Below are 16759 nucleotides of genomic sequence, written 5' to 3'. Positions count from 1 at the left end.
TGGCCGGCGTAGAACAGGAAGAAGAATTCCAGTTATTTCCCTTATGCCACCGCATAAGAGTCACTGAGATTTCCTGGTCTTTTGCATTTTGAGGGGGGTCAACATGTTGCCACCACACATGAGTCACAAAGATGTCCTAGTCTTTAACAGCAGGATGGGTATCATCTTGCCACCACACGAGTCACGAAGATGTCCTAGTCTTTGACAGCAGGATGAGTATCATCTTGCCACCACACACGAGTCACGAAGATGTCCTAGTCTTTGACAGCAGGATGGGTATCATCTTATTGTTACCAAACAAGAGTCACAGAGTGTCCTTTCCTGAAATGGAAGACGTTTTTGTTTGTGTATGTTATTAAGCATCTTGGAATTCACAGTTTGTCGAAACATTTTAATTCACAAAAGATACGCGTGAACGTTTTGATTTTTTCCGTAGTAGCTTTACGGACTTCAGTACGAGGAATGATTGGATGATGCCTTTTAAACTTGTCATTAAACAACTTCCAAACTGTTAAATTTCCCTTAGCCGCAAGTCTGCCAAGTATTTCTAACCAGAGGGAGCCACGAAAACAGTAAAGGCTGCTATTTGGCTGGATCTGTACAATTACAGACCAAAACAGAGATGAGTACTTGAACTATCGAGTCCCAGAAAAGACCATGCACTTTATATTACTGGCAGTTATGGGAATTTAACATTAGCGGGTATTTTGTATTGGGTCTCTATGGCGGTAATGTGGATTTAATGTTAAAAACGTCCATATGTTTAATATTGTGGGTCGTTATGATGGTCATGGGAATTAACAGTGTGCCGTTCTGAAAGTTATGTGAATTCAACATTGTGCGTCTTTCTGGGTAAAGGTTCTCACACCTACTGACGAACACACATATAGACCAACCAACACCAAACTGACTAACCAAAGAAAGGAGTAGGAACACTTACACATGTACACAAACATACTATCAACTATGAAAAGTGTAGAAATATACACACATTATACACACAAACATTTTGAAGCACAGTCATACATGGAGTGTAAAGAGAGAAAAGTGTAATAATATATATACATACACACAAACCTCCACGAAAAGAGTAGGAATGTTCATTTGCTATACACACAAATATACCATCATTCTATCACACACAAGAGAATAGGAGTGCTTATACATGTGCACAAACATCCATGGACATGGGATGAGGGGTTGTTCTGGCTGCTGATATATCTGCTGCTGTTACTGATATTGCTGATGATGTTGCTGTTGTTGCCAGGTATATTCCTCCCTCTCACCTTCGTGTTGCCTCTTCCTCTGCTGGACCCTTATCTAGTTTTGTTGATGCGTGGGAATTCCAACTCTCACTTCTCAAAATTCTATTTCTCTCTTCTCATCTATCCCAGTCCTATTGGTCTTCTCCACTTCTTCCTGCTTCCTAATAAACTTATCCCTATACAGAAGGAGATCGTTCCTTTCTCGATATATCTTGAACGGTGCTGGTTATGTTTGGGATTGCACGTAGGTGGGGGTTATGCTCGTTAACTCTGTCTAGGAGCTGCTCCACTCTTTCCAAATACCACAAGACTTCCCTCAATTTTCCTCCCCTCAATTTACGTACTTGCACTGGCTGACTTACTCTTGCTTCTTTGTCCAATCCAAGAAAAATGACAAAATTGTGTCAATCAATCAACCTTGCATTAAAGACGTGTACGACGTATCCACTTTGTACGAATTGTTAACGTCCGCACAGCAGACTTCTTAATTTATCATCGAGTGGGAAAGACAGCCACCACCGTACGCTTTACTGCATACACGACATGCATCTGTATTCATCGTGAAACAGGAGCCACTACCTGCCGACAACCCGGCTGCATGCAAGCACGTACCTCGGAGATTGAATTATGTGCACAACACACTAATTTATACGTAGAGTAGTGAAAAAGGAGCCACCATTCGACGCTGTCTGTACTGCATGCAACCTATTGAGCAAGTATGAACGCCAAAAAAGGAGGAGAAGACCGGCCCTAAGTCGGGCTTTTCGCAGCAACCAATTGTGTGTAAGCCCGAAATAACCGGGTCTTTACTGTATTGATATTGCTGACACCTGAACGCTGGTTACTGAGACCTAATTCAAATGTTTATTCGGGTATACTTTTCACCCCAATCTGGTTTGGATAAAAGATAAGTAGAAACTCTCTTTCGATAATACTTCTCTTGCGACTTCTTCTACAGACTCTTCAATTTACAAATGATTATAAACAAAGATTTTGAAAACTTGCATGGGCAAACGACGTGATCGTTACATTTAACACTTCGAAAACAGACATTTTATTAATCGCATGCAGACAGACCGACTTTTCTTATCCCATATTCTCCTTTGACAATATGCATTTAATTCTTGTTGAAACTGATAAATAGTTTGGATTAACATTGTCCTCTGATCATAAATGGATTGATTATGTTTGTAAAGAAGGAGTGGAACACCTCCTAGACAGAGCTAACATTTAGCACCTCCTAGACAGAGCTAAAATTCAGCACCTCCTAGACAGAGCTAACATTCAGCACCTCCTAGAAAGAGCTAACATTCAGCACCTCCTAGACAGAGCTAACATTCAGCACCTCCTAGACAGAGCTAACATTCAGCACCTCCTAGAAAGAGCTAACATTCAGCACCTCCTAGACAGAGCTAACATTCAGCACCTCCTAGACAGAGCCATCATTCAGCACCTCCTAGACAGAGCTAACATTCAGCACCTCCTAGACAGAGCTAACATTCAGCACCTCCTAGACAGAGTTAACATTCAGAACGAATCTAAATATCTATGTTGTGCGCGACTAAAAATTCTTTTGGCAGGACAGCTTTGTCCAAACTATATATACTATTTTGGAATATGTTTCTCAAGACTGGAATAACTACTCTATTGATGATTCGGCCAGATTAGAAAGACCAAATATCCAATTGGAAGCTGCAACCATTTACTGGTCTAAAGAGATTTCGTTTCAAGTAACTGGTTGGTAAACTCTTGCAGAAGGACGATTAAGCATTGGATTATAATTACCCAAGCACTTTACTAAAGGGACCTTCTTACGCAAAGGGGAAGGTGCATATCATTATTGTCTACGCAATTCCCAATGCAACACAGCCATCTCCACCAGACTTAAGTTTTGTTGTTGTTGCTTGTTGTTGTTATTGTTGTATTTTCTCAGTGGTCCTTCTGTAGAACTCTCTTCATTAAGATATTCGAAAGGACCTGATCTTTTTATATCTTTGAAAATATATCGATCTTATTCAACTAAGGGTCCTAACACCGTGTTATGATGTCAAAGGTCACCTTAATATCCTGCGTAATAAGCTTAGACACTTATGTAGTCCCATCTAACCTGATCGTTACACTGCTTACAGTCATGTCATGATCTAGGCGATAACTTGTTTAAGAACCCCACCGAGACCAGACTTGCAGTGTAAATGCACCGTGGGTCGTATATATGCTGTCTGTAAGATTTCAGCTGTCCCCTGAACGCTGGTCACTGAGACCTAATTTAAATGTTTATTCGGGTATACTTTTCACCACAATCTGGTTTGGATAAAAGATAAGTAGAAACTAACGGCTCAGGCAAGTAAAGCAGCTTCAAAGATTTTGAATTATCCAAAACGATTTGGCTCTTTTAGTGTAGCTTATGCTTTCAAAATTTTGGATTCTGTAATAAAACCAATTGCTTTCTATGAGTCAGAAATGTGGGGATATGAATTTAGTAGAGATATTGAAATTGTGCAATTCAACTTTTGCAATCAGTATTTAGGAGTTCCTAAAAGTACCAAAAATTACATCGTGTAAGGGGAATACGGGAGATACCCACTTTGTAACTAGTATTTTTTAAAAAAAGATGTATTAAATACTGGTTGAAAGTTGTTAGAAGGCCTTCAACTCGCTACCCACACCAATGTTATTTAATGTTGAATAGAGTAGATGAAACTAACCGTGTCACTTTGGCTATCAAAGTTAAAGACATGTTATTTCGCTTCGGTTTTGGGTATGTCCTGCAAAATCAAGATGTTGTAGACGAAAAACAATTTCTGTCACTATTTTGGCAAAAAATCTGATATTAACAATCCACATAAATGTTTGCATCATAGCATGTGTAAAAGCGAATTAGGACAGGAAAATACCATTCATGTGGATTATATTTTCTGAGGAAGTTACTTGCTAAATTTATGCGTTCAGCGCATTTGCTGAAACTAGAGACAGGTATGCATGGCAGGATTGCGAGAAATAAGAAGTATTGTGCATTATGCCAGAAAAATAATGTTTATTTGATAGAAGATGAATTCCATTTTGTTTGTGTTTTAGAAAAGAAATACTTTGATGAAGTTTATTATCTCTTACCGTCTGTAGAAAAATGTGTATTCCTCATGAGTCATACTAATAGATTAATTATGAGAAATCTTTCTTACTATATTAATTTTGCTTTCTGTCTTAGGCAATCTGATAACTCAAACGAATTTTGAATAATATGCTTATTGGTAGTAACATCTTTATACCTGTAACTGTGTACACCGATTATTGGAAATTGGGTAGTAACATATTTATACCTGTAATTGTGTACACCGATTATTGGAAATTGGGTAGTAACATCTTTATACCTGTAATTGTGTACACCGATTATTGGAAATTGGGTAGTAACATCTTTATACCTGTAATTGTGTATACCGATTATTGGAAATTGGGTAGTAACATCTTTATACCTGTAATTGTGTACACCGATTATTGGAAATTGGGTAGTAACATCTTTATACATGTAATTGTGTACACCGATTATTGGAAACTGGGTAGTAACATCTTTATACCTGTAATTGTGTATACCGATTATTGGAAATTGGGTAGTAACATTTTTATACCTGTAATTGTGTACACCGATTATTGGAAATTGGGTAGTAACATCTTTATACCTGTAATTGTGTACACCGATTATTGGAAATTACGCATCTATACTGATGAGGACCACCATATTTAACTTCTTTATGCCAATATTTACTTTTATTGAATTTTGTAATATATTCCGTTGGCCTAAATTGCTGAATAAATTATTATTATTATCATTATTATTATTATTATTATTATTATTATTATTAGTGTTGTTGTTGTTGTTTTAATCTGAAAAGGGATCTCTTTATCAAGCGAATCCAACAATCGCGTGAATTCTGCTTGAAGTCACTTGATTGCACATTTTTTCCAAGGACTTCTCGATAACAACTGTTGTCTACTGGTAGTTCGTATAAGACCAAGACTATACATAATTTGTCTCTAATCAATCAATGACAACAAAATATTCCAATTTCACATAATTGCATAGCAACCTAACAAATGCATGGTTTCTCCTTGCTAGATTTCCGTAACGTAACACCAGTCTTAAGTACCATAAAATACAAATCACCACTCAAAGACTAAATACCGGGGACATTTTCCTACTCTATCCCTGGGTCAGTCGAATCATGACTGTAAATCTGACTTTACCTATATCACATACATAAGTAACAAAAAAGAAGCAAAACCAACAAATTTTGTAAAACATAACAAACAATGTAATTATTAAAGTAATAAATGAAAATTGTGAGAGGAACTTACAGTATAATGAAGGGAATCCAATTTAACCCTTATAATGGTCTATGAAAGTCCTAAACGAATGAAAAGTCCTTTATAATTTCAATACCGGAAATGTACTGGTCCTCCAAGAACCGTGACTTTGTCAAAATGGCGTTGTCCAGAATTCTTTCGAACAATTTATAACAGTTCAAGATAATAATATTAGTGTCCAAATAATGAGCACTTTCTATCACCACTGAACAGTCCAAACTAATATTTTTTATCTCGAAAAATATCCAAGTATAAAATAAAACACATCTGCAGACTTACATCAGGAACACAAAAAATGTGAATGACTCCATAAATCGGAATGAAACTGAATGCTTAATTTTCACCTTATATACACCGTATATTGCGACTATAGTTCGCAATATACCCCATGTGACAACACACAGTATTGATTTACGACAAATTACGTATATTTACATGACCTCGCGCAACCAATGGGAATCCACATAATTCTTCTTGAAACTTCCACGTCTCATCAGTCACTGAGAAAATAGGCCATAGGCACCATTTTAAGTCTTATTATTACGATTATTATTACTAATTGTCAACACGTACGTAAACACCTATTTATAGATCCTACGTAATATGTGTTTTCAACAGAGCCAAATTACGTACGCAATTTATAACAAAAGATATTCTATACAGTTTACGACCATGAATAAAAATTACGAAAATTAAATAAAATCATATGCCGAAAGTTACAGAAAATATTTGTATACATAACACATAGTACAAAGTATCTATCCCATATTAAATATTTCACATGAAGATACAAAATCAATCAACACTTTAGATTTTAATAGGAACTACTTCACCACTTATACGGCGCTGACCTGAACTTATTACGAAACAAAACTATGTCATCATGAAATCTCATGATCACTGCACTCTGTGACGTTTGCTCCTAGATACTAGCTAATTACTTGGGTTAAGAATATTTCCCCAACACCCACTTCCCATAATCAAACAACTAATCACTAAAATCTAATAAATCTATAAAATGAAGACGTAAATACACATGGCACATACCCTGAATTTATGACATTATTAGCAGTGATAAGGGGCGATCGAGCGTCAAGAGAGCAATTCTTTCCGAGACAAACGATGACCCCGAAAAGGGCCTTTGGATTCTTTTTCTTTTTTCTCCAGTTCTTCCACCATCTACTCGCTTTCTCTACTATTCTCTTCTTCTTCGTTTTATTGTCTGGTATTCTGGTAATCCCCACTTCACAAAAGACCACTCTGTAAAATTCACTACTTCTAAAAAGTATCTCGCCTTAATCACACATCAAGGGCCTGCTTCAATGTTCCATCTCTAACATACTGAAGTTTAATGAAGCCTCTTAACTTTTCCACTTCCTCCTCTATCATGTCTTAATCCAGATCTCTCACTACTTTCAGACTGGTCATAAAGTCTAGGCTACCTGGATACTTCCATTCATCTGCAAGCACTTCCACTACAAAGGCTGTATCCATCATCCACTACCAGCTGTCTTTTAAATCGTTAAACAAATTCATCTTCCTATGTGTTGACTAGTCAACGCTAGGGTAGCCAGACTTACTTAATTTGAATTGAATGGCTTTCGCACAGCAGTGCATGTACCACTGTTTTATGCCTGCATATCAAGCTGTTTAATTACTCCTAAGGGAAGGAATTGAAGTTACTTCCCCCGCCATTAATGAGCACATTTAAATTAAAGCCGTCGGGTGGTGCCACTGATTGAAAATCCCTGACTACCTGAACGGAGAGCTTAGAACAAGTGGGAAAAAAAAGACCCAGCACACACTCGTGTTTCATGTCTGCATCCACTGAACCGTGTAGAGTGTATATGAGTGGGAGTAGACCCAGCACACACTCATATTTATGTTGCAATTTTACTGAATTTTCAGTAGTGGTATGGGCGTGCACTGCACGTTAATTGGTTTAGATGTCCGACTGTGGCAAGGGAGGAGAGCGTGGGCAGGTTGGGTCCCGGTTCACAGGTCGGTGCTCCTAGACTCCAGTGTATATGGCCTAACTTTGGTCGTCTTGTGCAATTTGCAATAAAACTCTGTGCTGTTTTTGTTTAGGAATTTTTAGGTTAGGATGGATAGGGGTATCATAGATGACAGCTTTGTTATACGACTAGGTTTGCCACCTTGTGTGATTGGGCTTTATAGTCATGGACTTTAGACCACCTTATAGGTTATATAGAATTTGGGGTCATTTGTGAACCTTAATAAGAATGTTTTAGTTTGCAGCCTTGTGCTGCGGGGCCTGATGGTCTCTGGTGCATAGACCACCATATATGAGCTAATTTAGGGCCTTACTTTCCTAAAAATGACTGAGAGTTATCCACTCTGTGCGGCGGTGCATGATGGTCTTGCGTGTTGGATCACCTCATTAGTTCTAATTTTGAGTCTGTTCGGTGTATTATTAATTAAAAAACCATTGCCAAAATTAAAGCTGTCACCTTCAGGCTAGAGTGTTTGGATCTGGAGTGCTATAATATTAGTGTTCATGAAGAGTATTAGATTTTATGTTTGTAGGGATTAAAAAGGTAGAAAATAAAAGAAAACAATGGAAATAATAATAATAATAATAATAATAATATTTTAAACAAAAAATTTTAGGGAGTTAATGGGTGCAGCGTGCCTCTCCCTCCCTCTCAGTGATGGAAACAAGATCGCGCACTGGCGACAATTATGTCCTAGCGACCCTCACTTGTCAGGGGCGGCACGCTGCTCCCCCTGCAAGTCACTCCGTGGTGTTTGTTGTTGTAAATATTAATAATTTTTTAATACTAAGTATTAGGAGTGTTTATTTTGTGTTTCTCTACTTGGTCAGCTAGTTCATTTCCTTTTATATCGATGTGGGATGGGATCCACATGAATTCTACTTTTTGTTGGTTGTTATTTAGTTCTTTGAGTAATAAGTAGGTTTGGCTAAGGAAATTTTCCCTTCGTTTAGTATTATTTGCGAGTATAGAGGAAATGACGCTAAGCGAGTCACTTATTATTACTGTCTTGTTAATGTTGTTTTCTGTAATCCACTTGATAGTTTCCAAGATGGCTCAGAATTCTGCTGTATAGATGGAGCAGGTGGTCAGGTAGACGGTTTCCTATTTGGATATTTAATTCAGTGATTACTACTGCTGCTGCTCTTCTTTTGACCCATTAGTGTAAATTTCACCGAATTAGGATATTTGGCCATACTTTCCATTGTTATAACTATTTTAACTTTAGCTCTTGTTCAGACTGACGACCGCTATGCTTTATATGCTTGAAGCACTGACGTGAAAGGAAAACAACCCTTACAATAACTCTACATATTATCTGCTATCAACACAGAAAGGAGGGAAAGAAGAAAAAAAACATAAAATATACTATCCACACACGGGAAGAGGAAAAAACAAACCCCAAATATACTATCCACACACGGGAAGGGGAAAAAAAAACAAAATACTATCCATACAAACTTACGCGCGCAAAGCAACACACATACAAACACACAAACGTACGCGAACGCATACAAACACACACACAAACAAACATACAAACGTACGCGCACGCCTACAAACACACACACATCAGTAAAGGAGTCAGTGTTTATAGTCACACTACTCCACATTCACACAAATAGGCAACTTGAATAGTATCTTTTCCAGAGATCTGGTTAGCCCTGAAAAGCGTTGGGATCTTTAACTTCAGATGCACCAGGTTAATGCTGGCACCTCCCAGGCCAGGCACCACAGATAGATCTTCTACTCCAGTCTTGCTCCCAGTTTAGTCTTGGTCTTGTGAGTGCAGAGGGGGGTTGAGTTGCTTCAGTACCCCAATCTTAAGTTTCTAGGATAGTGAAGACTTCCCTATGTCTTCTCCTAAGCCAGACCAGAGGATGATGTTGTTGTTGAAGTGGCTGCTCTCGCAACTCCTCTTCCCAGTTTTCCATCTGGGGAATCAAGACTCTTAATACTGGTGGTAGTGGCTGTGGTGCAGCTACTGGTTGTGGTGCTGGTCATGGAGGTGCCCTCACCTCAGGCTTCACTCACATAGAGGTCTCAGTATGGGATGAGGCAGGATCCCTCTTTCGTTTTCCTCCTCTTCTTTCTTTTTCTTGTCCTCCTCCTCTTCTTCAATTCTAGCTTCTTCGGCTATGGCCTCCATAGCCAGCTCATCTAGTATGCGCCTGGCATACTCCAGGTGCATCTGAATCTCCAAGAATTTAGCAATTATGTTATTCATAGTTTATGTTCACTAGTCAACTCTGGCTAGCCAGACTAACGAACGCTTTAACATTAACATTTACGCGGACGTAAAGGAAAACATACCATGACAACAAAACTTACAAGAATCGAATCAAATATAAAATTATAGGCGCTTATGTAAACTAGTACTTTTGCGTCTTGTTAATGCCTGATGACCAGGCTATTTAATTGGTCGGGTTTGTAGGAATGGAGCCACTACATCCCCGTGTTTGTGTGCGATAGCCGCACTACTTATTTATAATGTCTGAGCGTGGCAAAGGAGGGAAGACATATATCCAGGAGGCGCCCGATGTCACAGGTCCATGTTGTTAGAAACGCCAAAGCCTATTTGTTCAAATTTAGTCCACTTGTACTAGTGGACGTTGAATATATCAATGTTGTGTTAGCCACAGTAATTAACATAATCTTAGAAGTTATTAAATTTTGATATACTTTTGACTTGTAGTAGTTTTTTGTTTCCTTTTTGTTTGTGCATAGAGTGTACTTTCATATATAATAATAATAATAATAATAATAATAATAATAATGATAAAATAAGAAAATGATGCCAGTCTGTTAGGTGTTTGTCTCCCGGTAATTTTAGTTCTTGTATTGTAATTTAGGTTTTGAATTTTGATGGCGGTGTCCAAAAATGGTCATATTGAATTAGGGCCACAAAAAAGTGGTGTATCTATAATCTAAAGAGTTCTTCAAAAGCCAAAATGAGAGCTCCTATTGAGGCAATTGATAAATGTCTGTATTTTCTTTCCCTCGTTGTTGTGGGCTGCTGGTCTTTCCTGTTGGAGTCCTCTTCTACTGTTCTTTGATGTTAACTGCCACACAACCACCAACTACCATCTTAATGAACATTGTGCCTCAAGCCCTATGTTATGAAATATGTAATAAAAAAATATTTTTTTTAGAATAAAGATGTCAGCACTTGGTCTGAAGGAAGTGCTGTGTTCCCTGTGTAGTGCGCTGTTAATTTAAAGTTTTTGTTGTGACTTTATTTTTGTTCCGCCTTGTGCGGAGGGTCCTGATGACTGGACTTATGTCACCTTATATTTCTAAATTTAGGGTGTTAATTGGTGTTCTGTTCTTGTTGTCAGACCTTAGATGTTATGGTTAGTATATAAAAACATGCATTTGGAGAGAGTTGGGAGGGTACAGAAAGGAGAAACGTTGCGTGTTTGGGAGTTGTGCTCTTTTTCCTAATTTTGTCTCTATTTTGATTTTTTTTTCTCATTTCTTGTATCTATGTTTATAGGTGCAGGCCCCTTTGCTGAATACTCAGGTCCGGGTGGACTTATCAAAGGTGCCTGTCCCCCTTTTTTATAGTTAAAAATCCTATTAACTGTAATTTATACCCTATTATCTGTCTTATGTCTGTCTTTTATAAGGGGAGTTACCTCCCTTCTTATTTTGTTGTTTTTGGTTAGGTACAGGCTCCTTTGCTGAATACTCGGGTCCGGGTGGACTTATCAAAGGAGCCTGTCCTCGTTGGTTAATACCTATTGTCTATATTTTGATGTTTGTTTGTTTATTCCTGTTTATTGCTTTAGGTGTATTTATTGAGTATGCAGGCACCTTTGCTGAATAATCAGGTCCTGGGGACTTCTCAAAGGTACCTGTTCTCTTTGTTTGGTGCCTATTTAGTAACCTATTTTTTTATATTTATTTTTTATTTTTTTGATTGTGTTTGTCCTGTTTCAGACCTTGAGTTCGCTTTTCAGTCAGCAATTATTGCTCTTAACTCCTTGGGTCATAGTTTATCATACTTGTTTATTTGTTTTAAGTATAATATTATGTTTTTGCATGTTAGTTCTTTATTGCTGTTTGTTTTAAGATTTAGGAAGTCTGGATATTTGTAGGAGGAACCCGATTTTTTGTGGGTTGTTTTTGGAGTTCCATTCTGTGTGAATGGTAATGGGGGCAATGATTAAATACGTGTTCCAGAGTCTCTATGCTGGTGTAATGAGGACATTGGGTATGGTTGTCAAGTCCTTTGTTAAGATGTCTTCCAAAGCTTCCCTTAAGCAGGGTTTTGGCAGTTCTTATTCTATTTATAAGTCTAATATCTGAGTTTTGTAGCGTCTTAGGTACTGTAATATGTCTATTCACCCTTTTTTGCCTTTGGTATAGGTGTCTGCCCTTGGTGGTGTTGTCCCATATTTGTTGCCATTTGTTGTTGATTTTTGGGGTTATTTGTCTGTATATTTCTGTTACACTATATTGCATGGCCAAAGTTGTGTTTTTTGTGAGGCTGGATTTTGCACTTAGATCTGCTTTATCATTTCCTGGTAGGTTAATGTATGAGGGTACCCACAGGAATGTCAGTTTTTGTTTTTTAGTTTCTATTTGCCTAACTGTTTGTAGCGCTGTTTCCATTAGATTTGCTCTACTTTTGGATAGACCAGATTCCAGTGATTTAAGTACACTGAGGGAGTTGGTGATGATTACATGTTGGTTATGGTTGTATTTGTAATCCATTTTAGTGCTTCATTTATGGCCCAGAATTCGGCTGTATAGACTGAGCAGTCGTTTGGGAGTCTTTCAACTATTTCGATGTTATGTTCTGGTATAACCACAGCTGCTCCTGTTCTGTTTAGCTCTTGTGATTTGGAACCGTCTGTGTAAATTTTTACATGAGTCGGGTATTCTTCTATTATGATTTTTTTTTGTACTTCCGCTAGGAGGCCTATTGGGTTGTCACTTTTGGACCCAAGTTTTTGTGCTGTTAGGTTGATGTTTGGGGTGCTGTTTTTCCATGGTGTCTTGTCAATTAGTTGGTGTTGTTCAGCTTGTATTCCCCATTGACATTCGGTACAGAGAGTGTGTACCTTGTTAGCTCCAGATGGATTTGGAACAAGTTTTGGCCTAAATGGTATTAGGCATTTGTTGATTGTAATTTTGGTAGGGTTGTTATCCATGTGTACGGAGTTCCTGATAGCATACCTGAGGGTCTGCTCCTCTCTTCTTAGGCATAGGGGTACGTCCCCTGTTAAGATTTGTAATTCTTCTAAGGCAGTGTTTGGAAGTGTTCCTGTGCAGAGCCATAGTGCTTTGTACTGAATGTTGTTTAATATTTTAAGTAAATTTGTGTTTGCCGATGCATATACCTGGCAGACATAATCTAGTTTAGATCTAATTAGTGACCTATATAACATTAACATGGTTTGTTGGTCTGTTCCCCATGTTGTTCCCTTTATGTTTTTAAGTAGGTTTAGGTCTTTATTGCATCTCTGAATGATGTTGGTAATATGGGATTGCCAGGTTAATTGTTCATCCGGCAACATTCATAGGAAGTATGTATTTTTAACAACGTTTATTGGTGTTTTTTTGTAGATACAGTTTAGGGTATGTTAGTTTGTGCTTATTTGATGGAGAAAAAAGTATTCCTACAGTTTTCGTTTTGGATATTTTGAAGCCCCAGTTGTCAGCCCAGGTTCCATCTTATCTAGGTTGAGTTGGATTTGTTTGATAATTTCTTGGCTGTTTGGGTTGCCCGCTTTCCAGATACCACCGTCGTCAGCAAATTGTGATAGTTCTACTTGGTTGGTGTTAACATATTTGCTGAGTTCGTTGACCATGATGTTGAGTAGTGTAGGGCTAATCACACTTCCTTGTGGTGTTCCATTGTCCAATGTGTGTGTTTCTGAGTGTGCATCCCCTATTATGGTTTAGATTTGTCTTCCTGTTAGAAAATTCGAGATCCAGCAAGGCATACGACCTGTAATACCATATTGGTTGAGTTTGGAAAACTTACAAGACCCAAATTACCATCCATCACATGGAACGCGCCGACCTAAAAGAAACATTCATTCACATTTTGTTTTACATACAATCACTAACTACAAACACAAACACACAGATTATTTGACAAGCTACGGAAACGAAGTGGTTATAGAAACACTTCTATATTTTGATATAAAACAAATATAAAGTCATACAAAATTATATGATTGGCAATTGGACGAGTACTTCTTTTCTAGAGTAGTTGGGTAGCCATAAAAAGGGCTGTTTTTGTGGACGAGGATTATGGCAATCTTTTATGGTCTAAGATTGCGTTCCCATCTGTCGGCAGGCTTTCCCACAGGATAAGGCCTGCTTCTTCGGAAAGAGAAGAACTCTTTCGTGTCTACACGGCAGTCGACAAATCCTGTCTAGCTCCTGCTGTTGATGCTGCTGCTGTTGTTGCTGCCCTCTCTGCTGCTTCTGAAGTCTATACTTCTTCGTCCACTCTTCTTGTTTTCCTTTCTGAAGAGCTCTTTTATCAGGTCTTCAGTCACTTTCAACATCCTGACATTTTCTATCTTTACAGGCTTGGGTATCAGGCTTTGCCTTACACGTTTTAATTTCACGTAAGCTTCGTTTAGCTTAGCTAGTCTTGAATAAATCTTCATAGGTTGGCGAGTCAGCAATGGATGGGCAGACTGTTCGTTTGTTCGTTGAATTTAGGTCACATTAGTCCACTGGGCCATGCGTGACCGTCTAATGCCCCCAAAGTGGGCTGATACATTTTTTCGAGGGGGACGTAATTGTGCCGCTTCCCCCAACGCTTTAATGCACACACCGTGTGCTGGTTGAATTGTCCGTTTCTGAGACATTCTTGTCTCACGGGACATGTGGTGAGTGGGAATTGTCCCACACGCACTCACTTGTGAACAAAATGTCCGCCGGAGGCAGGGATTGTCGGACTGAATGGGAGGAAGGCGCCTTGTATCCAGGATCATTTGTTTTATCCTCCATTTTTTACGAAAGGTAAATGGTGTCGTCTTGCCGTAAATTATAATTTGGAAAACATTATTTGTGCTGTTTATAGTAGTAGAGGTGGCATAGTGGATCTACCTAATATATTTTATGGGGATTTAATTGGAATGTTAATAGGGAACCTTACTTAGAATGTATAGTTTTCCGTTTTGTGCAGGGGACCTGATATCTGGGTTTTAGCCACTTTATTTGTCTAATTTTTGGGGTCCTATATCTTAATGACTAATTTTATTTTGCCACTTTGTGCGGCTGGGCCTCATCGCTTTGGATTTTTAGCCACCTTATAAAGCTAAGTTGGGGTTATACGCTATACTTAGTGATTTAGTTAGTATAATCGTTGCTGCATTGTTCAGCTGGTCCTGATGGCTGGGGTTTAAGCCACCTTAAGTTATAGTAACTAATTTGAACGACCAGTTTTGATTGCTTTATATTTGAATGATCCACTATCTCCTAAGATGGAGAAGAACGAATGAAGAATTTGTTAAAAGTTGTATTTGGGAGGGATTGGGATGGTATGGCCGCCAACCACTCCATTGTACCTGTAGTTGTATTGCACTGCTTAGCGAGTCACACTTCTAATGCCGCCTGCACTGACGTAATTGGTGATATGTGCAGGTGTGGCAGCCGGCCCGCGAACAGGCTGGTATCAACCCCTACATGGGCGATAAACCGTATTGCACCTCCGCAAACACTTCCCAACCTAGACAGAATGATTAAAGCCTCTAATAAGATTTCAGCCGTCTCTATGGAATCGGAATCATTTATGCGACTCGGTGGGGTTTTCGCTTCAATATTATAGTTGTTAATGGAATGATCAGGGAGGTTGGTAAGGGTGGAAAAAGGGTGAATAGCCAATATTTTTTTTTTAGGAATGAGACCAATAGATACATTGCATTGCTACGTTACTTATTGCTTATCGCTTATTGTAATGTCACACCAAATTCATTGATGTGACTTTAGACTTAAGTATACCTGCCACCGTACTGCTTTGCTTAACGAATCACACTTTCAACGCCGCCTGCATTGTCTAAGTGGGTGATGGGTGCATGTGTGTCATCATCCCGCGCAGTCTGGTACATACCCCTATTTGGGCCGTAAACCGTATACCACATCCGCACCCACTTCCCCACTCAGGCAGGATTCATTAAGGTGTATATTTAATCTGTAGCAATCTGCATGTTTCGGCATCAGTCATATGATTCGTTTTGGCCGAGGCTCTCAAGTTTAATATGTCTTGCTGAGATTGATTAGATTTTACATGTTTTGTCTGTTTCTTTGAGGACAATAGTAAGGATTAGTATGATAGCTTAGGGTTGGGGTTGTTCTGGTATAATAGTTAAGGAAAGTTATAAGGAGAGCCAATGTTCTTAAGAGAAATGGATAGTGTTTCCCTTGGTATTTTGTGTGTAGGGCAAATATTGAAGATTCTCAGTGGTAGAGCAAGAGGGACAATTGTCTCCTCTTTCTTTATTGATTTGTATATATTTCCCCATACTTCCTGCTAGCAGAGTTTTGCCAGTTTTGATCCAATTTATGGCTTGTTGGTTGTTATTTGGGCATTGATTTTGCGACTCACGGTTTTTTTGTATCGAGTACAGCGTACGACCTTTCGGGCATGAGTCACTCAGTTTGCTATTTTATGTGATTTGCTTGGATATCATGCTGTATAACTCTGTAATGCTATACCCAATAAGGGAAGTGTTTGAGTCATTGAGTTTGTTTTTTGCCGCAAAGTCAGCTTTGTCATTGCTGTGTATGTTAATATGGGATGACACCCATAAAAAATTCCACAAATTGGACTTCTTTCATCATGTTTAATGGTAGTAGTTCTGTTTCCTTAGGAGGTTTTCTCGTGATCTTCTGAATATTGGTCTCCTATTCTGATTCTGATTTGTCCTCCTTTAAGGAAGTTTTGAATCCATTTGTGCATGCGCCCACTGAACCCATAGTGGTTCAGCTTAGAGATAAGAACATCGGCCCAAACCAGATTAAAGGCTTTTTCATGGTCAATAAAGATTGCTATGAGATGTCGATCGCATTTTCGGTTAGCGTTGAATGCTAATTTGATGCGCGATTCTAGCCTTAACAGTTGGTCCAGGATGGATCTTTTGTTAATGAATC

Source organism: Sinohyriopsis cumingii, chromosome 1, assembly GCF_028554795.1.
Source record: "Sinohyriopsis cumingii isolate HCF-2022 chromosome 1, ASM2855479v2, whole genome shotgun sequence".
Lineage (NCBI taxonomy): Eukaryota > Metazoa > Mollusca > Bivalvia > Unionida > Unionidae > Sinohyriopsis > Sinohyriopsis cumingii.
Note: the sequence above shows the minus strand (reverse complement) of the source record.